The following is a 15,435-nucleotide window of genomic DNA, read 5'->3' as shown; positions in this document are numbered from 1 at the left end:
AAGCTGGGCTTGGAGCAGGGGCCTGGCACCAAAGAGGAGTTAAATTCTGTGGATAAAGGGGCTCCCTACCGGGGGTGGGAAGCTGTATTCAATGACTTTCTCTCTTGTTGTGGCCCAGCCTGAGGGACCCCTGGGGTGGTGGTGCTGGGACCCACGAGGTGCCACCAGCCCTGAAGACTGAGAGGAGGGGAGAGGCAGGCCCAAGAACCCAGCACAGGGGGTCATAAATACATGCACTGAACATGCCCCCTGTTGCGGAGCATAAACTAACCATGCTGATGACATGGGGTTTGTTGTGGCAGAGAGGCTCCAGGTCCCGGCTTGGGCTCTGAGGCGGGAGGAGGGAGTGGGTGAGACCCAGCCATGCGGATCTCCCCTGGTGGGCTTGTCCCCACATGCCAGGGCCAGCAGAAAGGTGCTGTGGGAAGAGGACCATTTCCTGCCAGGGGTCTTTCTGTTTTCTCTCCCAAACAGGAAGCAGGCCCCAGAAGAGGCTGAAAGTGCTGCCCTTTGACCCCTGGGAGCCAGGAGCCAGGCGCTCACTGACAGCAGCCCTGAGAGCAGGCCCCCAGGCGGACCTGCCATTCCAGACACAGAGCAGACCGTCGGGCACTCGGGATCCCCTAGACTCCCTGGCACCTCCAGCAAGATAGTGCTGAGCAGGGCCCCATTACAGCCCCTGGCGGCGGGCGGGGCCGCTCCTGGGAACTGCAGTGAGGAGAGGGTCTGGCCTCCCACCTCCGTTGTACAAGGGAAAATCAACGTCTTGGGAGGGGAAGCTCAGCTGCAGACTCCGAGCTGCAAGATTCTCTGGGCCTAGAAATCATGCTGCCTCCCTGCTCACAGCCCTTCGTCCCGCTGGTCGTGGTAGCAAAATCTGCGAATAGAAGCGTCAGCTTTGGCTCACATGATGCTTTAAAAACTATATTTAATGCATTGCTAAAGTTAATAATGGGAAGTTTTCTCATAAAAATGTGGATTTCCTCCTCTTGAGAAATCAGCACACAGACCCTGCTGTGCTCACACTCCTGTGTGGCTGCAGCTGCTGGGCTGAGAGGCAGGTGCTCCCTGAGATGGGGCACAGGCACCCCGTGAGCCACAGTCCCCACCACTCCCTGCAGCCTTACCTCATCTCTATTACTGCTTGGCTCCTCAGGGGGCATGTGAGTGTCTTTCCTCTGGCCTAATCCAGTCTTTAAGCAGGTGAGAAAATTGAGTGACTGAAAAGGGGAGTTGCTGGCCAAGTGCACATGTCCCTCACGGGTTCAGAACTCCTACAGGCTCCTTATTACCTCAAGGGTGACTGCCAAGAACACTGAACGTGTACTAAGCCACACTGTGTGCTTCACAGCCCTGTGAGGCAGGCACGCCCATCCTTATCTCACCCAGGATGCAGAGGCTCAGAGGGAGCAAAGTAACTGTCCCAAGGCCACATAGCTGGTTAGTGGTGACCCTGGCATTCCAGGTCAGGCGTCTGAGGCCAGAGCCCACCCTCCTGATTATGACGCCTGTCCCCTAGCGCTCCAGGGCAAGGCCCAATTTGGCACAGCCCCTGCCCCCCTCTGCAGCCCCACCCCACTCCACAGACTTGCAGCTTGAATTCCCTGTGGCCCAGGGTTGACCCTCCCCCATCAAAATCCCATCAGCCCTTTAAAGCTCGGCCTACTTGGTTCATTCTTAGAGTGTTAGTGTGTTGTGTGCTTATCTGCTTCTCCCACCCCTCCAGATGCTCCTGGAGGGCAGCGAATCCTTGTAGCAGCCAGCACAGTGCCCTGGGCCTAGTGAGCATCTTTAAAGAAGGGAGAGAATGATGGATGGATGGGATGGCAGAAGGCTGAAGCCAGACTCCAGCTTCACTGCAATACCCGCAGGACCAGTCTTAGATATCTTTCTTCCGGTCAGCTAAGAAGTCTCCAGAGACAAATGACCCGGTACTGAAAGTCTCAGCAGCTCAGGGGCAACAGTGCCAGAGCCTCTTCTCCCAGGGCTGGAGTGCCTGGACAAGCTGGAGAACCTGCTGGGCCAGGCACCACCCTACCCAGCCCCTCCTCCCCCTGCAGCATGAGATCAGGGGCCCTGGAGTCTGTCCTCTGAAGGCTTGGCCTCCCCTTGTTCTCCAGCCCAGTTCATTTTGCCCTACCAGGCAGCCCCTAGGGATCCCTGCCTTGAAATCTATGCCCAGGAGTGAGTCCCTGAACCCCAGCTTTCCAGACAAGCTTGGCTTCTAGATCCAACCACTTTCTGATTAGCTGTGTGTCTTCTGGCAAACTCCTGCGCCTCTCTGGGCTTTCATTTCCTTATCTATAAAATGGGAAAGTAGCAACTGAGTTCTCCAAACCTCTGTCCAATAATATGCTTTCACTGGTAGTAGTATTTCTTGGCTTCCCTTATGCTCTGCAGTCCCTCCCAAGAGCCCAGTGCCCTGTCTGCCTAGGGGCCCACCAGCCACCCTGGGCACCCCTCTGGGGCAGTGGGGGGGTAGAGAAAGAGGCAGCACCCAGGAACCAGCTGCAGTTCTCAGCCCACTCCCTCCCCACCACCACCCAGCTCCTCTACTAATTGCAGGGTTGCAAGATGCCAGCTGCCTCCCAGGCCCCAGGCGGGTGCCTCCTAATGGATCAGAGGTTCCCTGGAAAGCCTCCCAGTTCTCCAGCCCCACAGACCCAGCTGCGCTGGGATGGTCTCCATGGTGTTCAGAGTTTACTCTGGGAGGGGGCCTGCAAAGGTGTAAACCTGAAGCCTTGCTCGGGCTCTCCCATTTCCCAGGCTTCCCCCACATCAGAGAGGAGCATTCTTGCCTCCCCCTCCCCGGCTTATGGACTAGCTGGCTCCCCACTGCTGGACAAATACAGCCCACATCCTCACTCCACATCCTGACCCATGGGGGGCTTCAGACTGCCCTTAACACATTCCCCAGTGGCCTTGGTCTCTGCACCCGGGAACCAAGTGCTCTAGGAGAAAGTCCGGACAGGCCCCCTTTCCTTCCCCAACTGGCTTCCTCTCCTCACCTGCCCCACGCCTGGAGTACCAGTGGTCAGATGGGACAAAGCTCCACAGTGACTGGGATGTGCCTCACCTGCTCTCACACCTGGACCTTAAGCTCTGAAGGTAGGGGCCCTGCCTGTGGAGATCTGGATCCCCCAGGAAAGGAGGGAGAGCATGCGCTCCTCCGTGGTGTCATTTCACTTTAATCTTCACAACAATGCTCGAGGTGGACAATGGCAAGATGAGGAAAGAGAGGCCCCGAAAGGGAAGGAACCAGCCAGTAAATGACAGGGCCAGGATTCAAATCCAGACAACTCCGAAGACCAAATGTTCTCAGCTACAGCCCTCAGCCCAAGTCTGATCCCGGTTCAAAGAAGATGCTCTGTGAATGTTCGGGGAAGAGGGAAGGAAGAGTAAGGGAATGATGGTGCGAACCACTGTCGCCAAGCCCTCTTCCCTTGAGATCACTCAAGGCTCTCTCATCTAGCACCTGACATGATGCTCTAACTTAGGCAGGTTGGAGCTGGGAATCTCATTACCTAGATGAGTAAACTGAGGCCTAGAGAGCAAAGTGGCTTATGCTAGGGCACCCAGCAACTGTGTCCTGGGAATCCACAGGTTTTATAATAGGGCCATAATCCTTCACTCCTTTGACCTCCACTACAATAGTTCAAGAGAGAGCAGTCAACAAGATCTGGATTTGCCTGCACCCCTAACTAAGCACCACCTACCTGAGTTTCAGTTTCCACATAACCAACACAGGATGCTACAGGAATGAGAAAGGACATTTGTCAAGTCCTCAGCATTGGCTCTGACACCCAGAGGTATTGTTGTTTGTCCATCTTTGTCCAAGGATGCCTGTGGTGTCTGTGTGGGAGACCAGTTGTCCAGGCAGGAAGCATGCACTTGTCCACAGTGGAGTGGGGATCTCTGTCCAGGATCTGCTTTTGTCTGTGTGCACTGCCCCACCCAGCCACACTCAGCTGTCCCTGCACTCCATCCAATCTCAGGAATCTCCACCTGATCACCCACCCAATTGCCCAGGTATCTTAATTCCAGGGTGGCAAGGGGTTTATGGGGTAACACTGAAAGAACAAAGGCACCTTTGTTCCTCAACCACCACCCCCTCCACACCAATTTACTCCATTGGCAGATAAACTGGTGTTAGGTGTGTAACAAAATCCCTTGGGAATTTGTCTGGTGGGAATCTCTTTTCAGTTAAAATTTATCTGATCACCCAATCCCCAAGGGGTAAACTGAGGAAGTCACCATGCTAAGGTGGAAGGGATAGAGTCAGAGGGAAAACACAGATGCCAGGCCAGACAGTCTGCCTCTGTTACTCCTTTTGATGCTCATGACAGCACAGGGAGGCAACCACAGGTATCATCCCACCTTACAGGTGAGAAAACTGGGGTTGAAACCCTTAGCAGCTTCCTGAGGTCACACAGCAGCTAAGAAACAGCATTTGAACGGGGTCACTGCTCTCTATCAAGGGTGCTGGTAACCACTGTACCAGCAGCTCCTGGAGGACTTTAAATACAAGGCACACCGCTTCCAGGGCCCTCGCAGATCTGGGTGGCTTCTCTTTGCACAGCTTCATCTCCACCCATCACTCACCATTCCTGCCCACTGGCCTCCTTTCTACTCCTCCCAAAACCTAGGTCCATTCCTGCCTCAGGGCCTCAGGGCATGCTGTTCCTCCTGCCTTCACACCCTTCCCTGGCTCCTCTAGCTATACCAGCATTCCCTCTCCTGTGCCCATTAACCTCCTTCTCAGTCCCTTGACATTGATTTTTCCAGATGGCTTCTCCTTCTGTAATTACTGATTTGTTCACCTGGCTGGTGCTGACTTGCTGGCTGCTGAGTTCCCTAAGGGCTGGGATTCGGTTTTTACTAATCATTTGGTTACCCCCAGCACCTATGTCTGCCGCGTGGAGGGAGCTCACTAAGCGTTTGATGAATGAATGAATGAGTGAGTGGGTGAACAAATGAATGAATGACCTTCCATGCTCCCTCTCAGGCCCCTGCTCAGGCCAGTTCCAGAGGCTGAGTTAGGTCAAAGGCAGCAAGAGATGAAGTTACAAACCAGGGCAGGCAAATGGACCATGCAAAGTTTTTTTGAGAGGAAACTCAAAGATGTGGTGCTATTAAAAATTGATATTTCAATGAGATAATCCCTCTCCTAGGCTTTTAATTGATTGTCTAAAAAGCCTTCCTCTGTTGTTGTGTTCCTTTATTCTCAGGGACCATTAATTTTTTTATGGACGATCAAACCCGGATAGAGCGGAAGGGCTACCGCACAGCTGATTCAGAAACAGTAACCAAAGCGCCAGGGACAGACATCTGAGGGTCGACCGGGAGAGTTGACGTGGCCATGGCGCTGACATGGCCCTGGATTTGGAGAAGAGGGGAAGCCCTTGCCTGTCCCAGACACACACTCACACCTGCTCCTGCCCCCAGCCCTGAAGGACAGACTACATGAAGGGAGAAGAGGGCAGGAGGTGAGGGCCCCCCAAGGGTGGGGCCAAGACTGTGAGGGAAAGCCCTGTTCAGGGAGCCAGGACCCCTGGGTTCCCTGCTCTGTGCCACTAGTGGCTGGTTCCCCACCACTTTAGACCTCTGTTGCCCTATCTGTCCCTTGCCCAGGGTGGGAACAGAGGTGGACAAGGAAGAGCAGGTGAGCAGAAGTTGGGACCTCCAGCTGGGTGTCACTGGCACGAGTCTTGATGGGAGTGGGGGTCTCAGGGCTACGCACAGAGCGGAGAAGGGCTCACACTGTTGTTAATCTCAGCTTTCTTCTCTTGGCCCTCAAGTCTCCACCCCTCTCCCCCGAGGGTGGCCTTGGTCACCTCCTTCTTCTGCCCCAGGATGGCTCTGAATCAGCCTTCACACTCTGCTATAAGGCTTGTGGCTGCAGAGATGTCCTGTGCGCACCTGTCCGCCAGGCCTCTGGCCCCGTCTGCTTTTCCCTCGACCCCACCCATCCACTCCATCAGGCTGACAAGCAGCCTCTACGAGACCTCAGGGGTCCCCGGCCATAGGGCAACAAGCCAAGGCTGGGCTGGGCTGGCCCCTGGCCCTTTCTTAAGTGTCTTGCCCACAGTTAGCCTTCCTCACTTCCTCTCTGCTGCTCCATGCTCCTGTCACCTCTTTGGTGGAAGAGAGAGACTGGCCAAGTAAAGCCAGCTTCCTGGGCATCTGGCTTTTGTCGGCACACAGGGCCCTCCACTTTGCTCCTGGGCTCGGTTTAATGCTCTGTTGTTGCTGTCTTGAAATGACTAACAATTTTAAAGGGAGTCCCACATTTTCATTTCGCACTGGGCCCCATAAATTACATAGCCGGTGTTGCTCCCAGACTGCTTCAGGAAATGGCCAAAGGGTAGGTCCCCAGAGCAGAGTGCCCTTGCCTTTAACCATCACCAGTCCCCCGAGAGGACTGGCCTTATCCCACGTCTTCCACTCCCCGCTGCACCCAGATCCCTCAGCTCAGAGGCCCTGTGGTTCCCATCTCCTCACTGCAGGGGCTCTGAGCGGGGAATGACTTCTGCAGACATCTCTGTGTCTCAGATGCTCCTCAGAGGAGGAAGTCAAAGGGGTTCTCAAATCCATGTGTCCCCCAGACTGGTACTTCTCTGTCAAGTGGAAGCACGGGGGGCCACAGAACTGATGAGATACAAATTCATTTAAACGATCTGTGGAATTCATAATAGCCTTCAGTCAACATTTTTCTCCCCGAGGCAATGGATATTAAAGGGGCAACTGCTTTGACCTTTAAGGCGTTGGAAATGTTTCCTTCATCAATGCTCATCCTCAGACAGAGAAAGGGTAGAAATCCCCACAGAGCCAACTGGCAAAATGCAGCAAAAACAAAGACAGGTCACTTACAGAAATCTCTCCTAAGGAAGGCTATAAGCACATGTAATGGAGTGGTGTGGGTGCAAATATTTAGCCACACATGGCTCATTGTGGCATTCTTTACAAAAGCAAAAATAGAGACAGCTAAACGGCCAGCAGTCAGGAGCTAGTGAAATAAATGACAGTGCATTTCTCCAGGAGGATGCCAGGCCATCAGCAAAATCAAGCTTGTTAAAGAAGAGAGAGTGAGTGAAAAATCAGGTTGGAATATAACATACAGTGTGGGCTTGGTTTTCTTGCCGTATGTATAGAAGAATTGACTCCCTGGTGTTAGTGTGAGGTCATTGCTTTTCTTCTTTCTTATCCCTGACTCCCCTGGCTCCTGGCGGCCAATCAGCAAGGAGTTAGGGACACTTGACTTTCTTTTTTTTTTTTTTCACATTTTTTATTGATTTATAATCATTTTACAATGTTGTGTCAAATTCCAGTGTTCAGCACAATTTCTTAGTCATACATGGGCATATACACGCTCATACACACTTGACTTTCTGAGGGTCTCTTAGATCTGTCCCTTGCCACCACCCCTCTTACTACCCAAGCCAGACCATCTCTCCTGGGAGACTTGCCTTCACTTCCTATCTTGCTGTCTACAATTCCACTGAGACCCCACCATGTATTCTCTTAGGGCAGCCAGGATTTTTCCAAAATGCAAATTGAATCCTCTCCCCTTCCATGTTTAAAATCCTTGGCTAGCTCCCCATTACTCTTAAGATGGAGCTCAAACCCTTGAACTGGCCATCAAGATTCTGCATAACCAGCCTCCCTGAGCACTATGCTTCCCCATCTCCCTCTGCCTTCCAGCCACTTTGGCCTCCTCCCAAACTCTTATACAGGGCAGGCTCTCTTCTGCCACAGGGCCTTTGCACACACAGTTCCTCCAACTCAGAACACTCTGCCATTCCTCTTCACCTGGTTAATTCACCTTCTTCCTTTCACCTTAAGAATCACTTCCTCAGTAAAAGCCTTCCCAGGCAGCTCACTTCTCCCTGTATCTCTTCTAGTGTCATATAGCCCCATTCTCTTACTCTCTGTCCTTGTGAGTTGCACCTGCAACTGTGGAGTTCTTTGAACAATGCCTATCACTTTTACTAGACCATGAAATCCTCAAAGGCACTGGCTGTTCCTGTTGACCACTGTGTCCCCAGTGCCCAGTGCCCAGCACAGAGTAGGTGTTCAGATGTTTGTTGAATGAATCAGTGAACCAGTGAGAGAGGGAAGGCAGCCCAAGTACGTGGCCTGCCTTCACTGCAGGCTGGCACACCTGTCCATGGGATAGCCTGTCAGTCCAGCTATTAGCATATGACATATGTGCTCAGGAAGGCAACCCAGAGAGAACTGCCTAGAGAGAGCCTTGCCCTGGGAGGTGGGGCTGGAATGTCACCTCCTTCCTGAGAGCTGCTCTCTGCAACTGTTGGAAATTGCCCCTTGCCCAGCCTCCTTGGGAGGAAGCAGAGGGAGCAAGGGGCCCCATCTCCTTCCTCTCCACTCTCCTCCCAGTCAGTACCCTTTGATATGAAGGTTCCTTGGGAGGCTGGTTTGTGTCACTGTCCAGCTAGGGGAGGGAGACAGTTCAGGGCCTCATCTTGCCTGGCGAAATTGCCCAGATCTCAGTGCTCCTGTACAGCAGAGAAGCCTGGGGCTCTCACGAACACCAGCCTCTCACCAACAACATTTGAAAAGAACTCACCAATCTGATGGCTGTGGTAGCGTTGCCTGGGGTTCTGGGGACTCCTCGCATCTCCAGACTTCATCTCCTCTAGCTCTGTCTCTGTCAAACCTCCCTTTTCCCAAGAGCAGACCTGGGGATGGGGGAAGAATAAGGACTTTGGAGGAGGCCCCCTGGGTGACCAACATGGACAAGGTTCCCTGTCCTTCTAGGTTATGTCAAGGCCCCAAGAAACAGAGACTCCACAGTCTCTAGTTCAAGTCCTGGTATAGCTACCTCATCTTGGACAAATTTTACTTCCTGGGCCTCAGTTTTTCTACCTGTGAAATGGGGATTGTGATATCTACTCTGGATTGCTGCAGTGAGATTCAATAAGCTGGTGTGGTGTTTCCCCAGGTGTGGACTCACACCACCGTGGCAAGTAGAATGATGTGGGTCATAAAACAGCCCTGACCACTATGGGAGCATGTTACACAAAAGCGATCCCCTGTTCATTTTTCTTTTCATCCTCTGACAGTTTTAAGAAGAAAGTCTCAGACATGGGTTTAGCGCCTCTCTATCACTTGCTGAACTCCTTTTTTTAAAAAATTGAAGTATAGTCAGTTACACTGTGTCAGTTTCTGGTGTACAGCATATTTCAGTCATACATATACATACATATATTCATTTTCATATGCTTTTCCATTCTAGGTTACTACAAGATATTGAATATAGTTCCCTGTGCTATACAGAAGAAATTTATTTTTTATCTATTTTATATGTAGTTGAACTCCTTTTTAACAAAGCCCTAGAGCTGTCTTTCCAGGCAGGCAGTGACAGCACACTTCAATGCATTTGTTTTATTTTCAGGGTATTTTATTTATGTAGTTTGCTCTTGATGCAAATAGCAAAATGTGAGGTGATTTAAAGAAAGGCATTGAGCAAATAATAGTACAGGAGATGCTTGAATCTGGGGAAAATTACCAAGTGTCTGGAGTGACTGGGGCTTGGGAAATATTGTTACAGCATGGGTGAAGGTACTTGGGGTAAAAATACTCTGAAAACTGTCAAGTGATGTACAAGCATGGAGTGTGGGTGAGGAACAGGAAGGGTCAACACCAGAGAAGTGCTTTGCGTTTCCTGAAAGAAAATCTCAAGCCTGAGCATATTATTAATGATCAAAAACAGTATTATGTGATAATAGCCCTCCCTCCATTCTGTACACCAGGCACTGGGCAGATCCTTCCACCGATGCTGTTTAATCTGTTTCTCATTGTTCCCGTTTCCGGAGGAGGAAATTGAGGCTCCAAACGGTGAAGGGTCTTGCAGCAGTGCTGAGATTAACCCCCATGTGCTTCCTTGCCTCTGTCCTGAGGAAGGATTTTTAAGTACCCCCTCCCAGCAGGATGCTTGGATTAGGCCTGGGCTGCACTCAGCACCTGGGAGGTGATGTATCTGGTGTGTAACCCCTCAAGGAACACTGTCCCCACACTCTCCCCCCACACAGCCCAACTGGAGGGTGGAGGCGGGGAGTGGTCACTTTCTTTAACTTAAAGTAACAGATTTTGTACTTAAACAAATTTTTCTTAATTGAAAAATTCACACGTGGTCATTGTAGAAAATTTAGGAAACTAACAGGCAAAAATGAAAAAATACTGCGAAGAACTAACCCGTTTTAGTTACACTGCACATGTAGGTTCCTGATCCGGGGCTCCGAATGTATCTCCTCACAACTCATCACCTCCACTTTACAGATGACACAACTGAGGCAATTTTTAATAGCACCACATCTTTGAGTTTCCTCTCAAAAAAACTTTGCATGGTCCATTTGCCTGCCCTGGTTTGTAACTTCATCTCTTGCTGCCTTTGACCTAACTCAGCCTCTGGAACTGGCCTGAGCAGGGGCCTGAGAGGGAGCATGGAAGGTCATTCATTCATTTGTTCACCCACTCACTCATTCATTCATTCATCAAACGCTTAGTGAGCTCCCTCCACGCGGCAGACATAGGTGCTGGGGGTAACCAAATGATTAGTAAAAACCGAATCCCAGCCCTTAGGGAACTCAGCAGCCAGCAAGTCAGCACCAGCCAGGTGAACAAATCAGTAATTACAGAAGGAGAAGCCATCTGGAAAAATCAATGTCAAGGGACTGAGAAGGAGGTTAATGGGCACAGGAGAGGGAATGCTGGTATAGCTAGAGGAGCCAGGGAAGGGTGTGAAGGCAGGAGGAACAGCATGCCCTGAGGCCCTGAGGCAGGAATGGACCTAGGTTTTGGGAGGAGTAGAAAGGAGGCCAGTGGGCAGGAATGGTGAGTGATGGGTGGAGATGAAGCTGTGCAAAGAGAAGCCACCCAGATCTGCGAGGGCCCTGGAAGCGGTGTGCCTTGTATTTAAAGTCCTCCAGGAGCTGCTGGTGCAGTGGTTACCAGCACCCTTGATAGAGAGCAGTGACCCCGTTCAAATGCTGTTTCTTAGTTGCTATGAGACCTCAGGAAGTCCCAACTGGTAGAGCCAGGGTTTGAACTAGACGGCTTGTCCCGGAGCCTACGTGCTTCAGCCACCGTCCTTCTCTGACTGGAGCCCTCCTGTCCTTGAGAGTGCAGCTGACTCCTTGCCCCTTATTCATGGCCTCAGTTTCCCTAGGCACCACTGCCTGAGTAGAGGTATTGACAGCCGGGGCGCCGTTGTTCCCTCCCAGCTGAGGGAACAGCAGAGGAACAAGGGGAGGAGGAAAGGAAGGGGACCCAGGAAAGGGAACAGTGCACATATAGTGCTGGTGCCCAACCTCTCCGCAGGTGTTGCCATCACAACTCCTGGTCTTAACCAGTGGCTCCGAGTAATGCCCAGCTCCTGCTCCATCACTCCCTGTCGTGGCTGCTCAGGATCTTGCCCCTTCAGACAAGTCAGCCAAGGAGCTAGTGCCCAGAGCAACCAAAAGCCCCAAATGTCCTCAGGTGAGAAGCAAAGCCAGTCTCTCAACCTAGCAAGAGTGTTGGCTACAGAATCAGAGTATAAGAAAATAAAATCAGCCTGCCCTGGGCAGTGGGGGGCAGGGGGCTGAGTAGCACCCCGTGCTCAGCAGGGTTGAGCCTTAACGGCCTGATAAAGCAAACACAGCTGGAGACCAGGAAGCTGCCCCAACCCCGGCCCAAGCCTCAGACCCAGCACCAATGCTGGACTGAAACTGGGGCTGGGAACCCAGCCATGAGCTGTTGGCATCATCCTAATTTAACCTCCTCTAGTTGGTGCTAGAGGATGGAGGTGGGCATTCATCTATAAATTTGGGGGCAGCCTTGGTTCCACATGATTTTAAACATAAGGGCACTGAGGTTCTGGGAGGGAAAATGATTTGCCACATGGCCTGACAGTCAGAGGTCTTCAGTCTCCACCGAAGGTTTTCCTGGTAATCCACAGCACCCTAACCTCCTCTACCCCCACCTACACCCAAGAGTTGAATGAACACCTACTGTGTGCAACTTCTGAGTTCAGATTTGGAAACTAGATCTTAGGAGGATTTTTCAGAGCAGTATTTTGCACATCCTTGATTTTAGTTGGCATATGAATGAAATAGTCCCATACTTCAAGACGTGATACATGTATGTATAAAATGTGTTATATTGTGATGTGTGTGTGTATGGAATCACACAATATGTATTCTTTTTAGTCTGGTTTCTTTCACTTTCACTCAGTATGATTATTTTGAGATTCATCCATGTTGTTGCATGTGTAGTATTCCTTTGCTTTAATTGATGTTGTATTTCACTGTATGTATGTATCTATACAATTATTAAAAAATACAAGCTAATATATAGTGACAGAAGTCAAACCAGTGATTTCCTGGGGACTGATGAGGGTGGGGAAGGGGTAGAGGAGGAATGGGAGGGAGGAAAGAAACTGTGGCATGATGGATGTGTTCTCTCTCTGGGTTGTGCTGATAGATGTCCCTATGTCAAACTCAACACACTGTACACTTTAAATATGTGCAGTTTATTGTATGTCAATTACATTTCAATAAAGCTTTACTATATAGAATACATTATATATATATGTCAACCATACTGCAATAAAGCTTATATATATAATGTATTATATAGAGTACACTTATTAATATATATGATACATTATATATATACATTATAACATATATATACTGGCATGATCTAACCTGTGACTTGATGAATAGTATTGCTTAGTTCAAGGGCAGAGCAAGGAAGGTGTTTATGGTTTTTTTTTTTAAAGTGAGTTGTATCTTCTGCTTCTGGAAAGATGGAGTAGTCCTAATTTTCTCTAGTGGTCCCACTAAATACAACTGAAAACCCTGGAATTTATACATAAAACAAATACAAGAACACTCTGAAAGGTGGCAAGGAGAAGGCAGACAGGCTAGGGAATGTGGACCCAACCAAGAACAGAGTGGTGAGTTCCCTGGGTCTTCATTTTGCCTCATATATTGCACGCTTGGAGCTGAAGAAGTCAGCAAATTAGAAATACCAATGGGCACAGACAGAGAAAGCCCCAACAAAAGCTTGCTCTCTCTAGCCACAGGACCAGGAAAAGGATATCCTGTCAAGATAGAAAACTTTTAGACAGTAACCATCTACTCCAGCCAAAAACCACAGAAAATAACTATGGTCCTACCCTCCCTGACACCAGCAAAGGCTGAACGGGAAGCCCAGGCTATAATGAGGCCCCTGCCCCAGCCAACAGGGAGGCTTTCCTGCTGCTGTGTCAATGGAGACCACGTGGGGAGTCTGGACTTCCACTTGATCTGGCAGTAATGAGAGGCTCCTCTTCCTTCCCTGTGGAGTGGTGTCAGCAGAGGTGTAGTGGAGAATCAGGACTTTTGGCACTGCCCAGCACTAATGAGGCCACCCTCACTATAGTGTCACTAGAGAATACCTTTGCCCAACAAGAATGAGGGGCACTGCACTGCAATGTATCAACAGAGAACCTGGACTTCTATCTCCACCTGGTTGTAACCAGGTGGTGCGCCACCCCCTTTCTCCTGCTGGAGCAGTATCAGAGAACACCAGCTAAAACAGAAGGCTTAAACAAGATCTAAGTCTCATAATATGAAAATGTCCAGATTTAGAAAAATTACTCATATCAAGAATCAGAAAGAACTCAAAATGAATGAACAAACCAACCAATAGATTCCCACACTAAGAAGACAGCAGTGTTAGAATACTCTGACAAAGATTTTAAAGCAGCCATTGATAAAAATGCTTCAACAAGCAATTACAAACATGCTTGAAACGAATGCTGGCATGGATGTGAAGATACCAGATCATCACATATTGCTGGTAGGAATAAAAATGGTACAGCCACTCTGAAAAACAGTTTATCAGTTGTTTAACTAAACATTCAATTACTGTATGACCCAATAGTTGCTCTCCTAGGCTTTTATCCCAGAGTAATAAAAACTTGTGTTCACAGAAAAACCTGTACATGAATGCTTATAGCAGCTTTATTCATCATAGTCAAAAACTGGAAACCATCCGGATATGCTTCAGTAGGTGAACTGTGGCATATCCAAACCATGGAATATTACTTGGCAATGAAAACAAAGTATTGGAGGGGGATGATATAGTTCAAGTGGTAAAGCGTATTCTTAGCACGCACAAGGTCCTGGATTCAATCCCCAGTACCTCCTCAGAAAATAAACAAATAAACCTAATCACCTCCCCCACCACACACAAAAAAAATAGTATTAGTACATGCAACAACTTGGATGGATCTCCTAAGAATTATGCTAAGTGAAAAAAAACAAACAACAGTCCCCAAAGATTACATACTTATGACTGTAATTTTACAACATTCTCGAAATGACCAAAGTACGAAACAGAGAACAGATTAATGGTTGCCAGGGGTTAAGGAGTATTGAGAGAGGAAAAGAAGTGGGTTTGGCTCTAAAAGGGCAACATGAGGGATTTTGGGTGATGGAAATGTTTTATACCTTGACTGTTCCAAAGTCAGTAGTCAGTTGGGATATTGGACTCTAATTTTGTCAAGATGTTATCATTGGGGGAAAGTAAGTAAAGGCACATGGATCTCTCCATATTGTATCTTACAGCTGCATGGGAACCTTCAAATATCTCAAACTCTAAAATTTACTTTAAAAAATGTAGGTGATAGTACTGCAGAGAGTAAATTGGGCTAAAATTATGAAGATGAGAGAAAGAAGTTTGGGAAACCCCACTCAAGAGATGATGCTTTTTTATCGTGAAAACTCTTGTTGTTGGCCAAAACTCCTCCAAAGGTTACTGGTGGTGAAAACAGTTTGCTGTGATGGATCAAGTGCTGGGGGCTTTATGAGCTGTGGTTTGAAGCAAAGCAGGTGGGGTCAAGTTTGGAAGTTGCATGGGAAGTTCAGGAGGTCAAGAGCCAGGCCAGCGTGGCTGGTGGGACAGGATGAATGTGGCCACCCCCTCCGCTGGCAGAGTGAACTGGTTAGCTGAGACCCAGGGCAGAGGCTGCTGGGAGCCCCTGGGGCTCCCTTGGTGGCCACCAGCAGGACAGGGACCACCTTGGGAATATTTTCAGGGGAAGGAAAGCAGCCCTCTAAAAAGTTCTGTGGGCAAGACTGGGCCAGACTGAGGCCCAGGGTCTAGGAGGCAGGGTCATGGACTCCATGGGTGAGTACTGTGGTTCTTGGACCCTTTGATGCCTTGGACCTACAGAGGAAACATGGACAAGAGTTGGAGGTGTTTTTATTTTTTAAGAGTTCAGTTGTTCAGGTGTGGCCTTATGTATATTTGGTATAAAGCAGTGCTTATTGTGCATGAGAATCACCTAGGGGCTTGTTAAGATGCAGATTTCTGGCACTACTCCTAGAAATTCTGGTTTCATAGGTCTGGGATAGGGAGGGGAGTTTGCATTTCTAACAAGGT

The sequence above is a fragment of the Vicugna pacos genome, chromosome 9, assembly GCF_048564905.1.
Source record: "Vicugna pacos chromosome 9, VicPac4, whole genome shotgun sequence".
Lineage (NCBI taxonomy): Eukaryota > Metazoa > Chordata > Mammalia > Artiodactyla > Camelidae > Vicugna > Vicugna pacos.
This window is presented reverse-complemented; position numbering follows the sequence as displayed.